The 1,501-nt window shown below is 48.4% G+C and overlaps 1 protein-coding gene across 1 annotated transcript in view; it reads right to left on the bottom strand.

Moving 5' to 3' along the window:
• The window catches only part of TSPAN12 (tetraspanin 12), a 63,702-nt gene extending 63,173 nt beyond the window's left edge, over window positions 1–529 (bottom strand). The window contains exons 1-2 of the mRNA XM_029955744.1: window positions 476–529; window positions 41–209 (exon numbers count right to left, since the gene is read on the bottom strand). The gene's annotated coding sequence lies outside the window, so the exon portion shown is untranslated. The remainder of the gene's footprint in view (window positions 1–40; window positions 210–475) is intronic.
• Window positions 530–1,501: the final 972 nt, after the last annotated feature.

Below are 1,501 nucleotides of genomic sequence, written 5' to 3'. Positions count from 1 at the left end.
GACGGCCGGCTGGGGAGACGGCGGACGCGCGGCCACTCACCGTCGGCGCTGGGCTCGGCGCCCCACTCCCGCCGGGGCACGGTCGGGGACGCACTGCCGGGGCTCATCGGGCCAGGGACGCTCCTCCCGGAGAGCCGAAGGGCTGCATTGGCTCCAGCAGCAGACGCTTCCTTCTCTTCCTCTCCCCTCGCCGCCGTCGTCGCCGCCTCCTGGGAAAAAGGAAAAAAAAAAAAAAAAAAAAAAGAAAGAAAGAAAAAGAGTCCTGGGCAGCAATTGCTGGAAAGTCTCTGTTAAGCCACCTCCCAGCGCCGCTGTCCCTCCCAAGTCCTCGCCAAGTCCGGACGAGGCAGCGGCGGCAGCCAGGGCCAGCTGCTCGACCTCTCAGCGCATGCTCCGGCCGCCGGCGGCCCGGGTTGGACCGAGTGGGTGTTTCTTGTCCCTTCACCCGGCGTGAGCCCCCGAAGGGACGCCTCACCTCCAGGAGACGAGGTCCAGGGAGAGAGAAGCCGATGCACTTCGGGGAAGTCCGTGCAGTCAACCCCTTTAAAATGGTGCTCGAGGAAGGGAGGCTGGGTTATAACCATAGGGAAACAGGCTTTTATTATATGAAAATATTTGTGTTTGAGAAGGGGGGGCGGAGGAGTGGCCCAACCCAATTCCTGCAATGAGAAACTAGTTTTCACAACCTTTCTGGAACCACTGCCTGTGATTTGTCACTAACATGGTGCCCTCTGATCCTTCTTATTGCTTTGTTGCCCTCCTGATTTAAAAATTAAAAAAAAAAAAAGTTCTTTCTCCCTTCCACGGTGCACTGATATCATTTATGTTAACACCAGAGTAAACGTGTCCGGGTCTGATGTCCAGATTAGGAAGAAAGAACATTTTTAACTCTTTCACAAGTAACCCAAAATTTCCAAAGTATTTCCCGATAAGATTGTCTGAGTTTTAACTGGGTGATTTGTCTTGAATTGTGTGCAGAGTGACGGGTCTTTAAATTTGCTTTTTAACTAGAAATTCAGGAAGTATTAAAGTAATAAGAGGAGACCATATTTCCAAAATACCTTCCCTTTGGGAAGTAAGAAGTTTCACGCTTTAAAAAAAATCACTCACTCATAGTCTCCATATAAGATGTTGATGTTTTATGCTCCATGATAGTTCACATCTCTATGATTACTTTTGTGCACATTGTGTGGCAAATACAACTAGACTAACAAATACAAATTCCATTAAATACAAGCAACATCTTTGGGAAAACCTCATAATGTAAGTCTTCCTTAAATTTCCTTAGGAGAAAAAAAGAAATTTGGAGTTCTGTGTCTATCATGGCCCGTCTGGAGTCAGTAACCGCATGACCAGAGTGACGATGAGACTCACACTCTCATTTGGATAGAAGTAAAATCAAGACTGAAAGGGAACCTGAGAGTTCCCGGTTAGGGTCAGGAAAATTCTTGGTCAGCAAGTCACTAAACTGAATGTAAGGCAGCAAGCCCAAAAGAGCACA

The sequence above is a fragment of the Suricata suricatta genome, chromosome 2 (assembly GCF_006229205.1).
Source record: "Suricata suricatta isolate VVHF042 chromosome 2, meerkat_22Aug2017_6uvM2_HiC, whole genome shotgun sequence".
In the NCBI taxonomy this organism is placed as follows: Eukaryota; Metazoa; Chordata; class Mammalia; order Carnivora; family Herpestidae; genus Suricata; species Suricata suricatta.
Note: the sequence above shows the minus strand (reverse complement) of the source record. Positions and strands in the feature narration are given on the sequence as shown.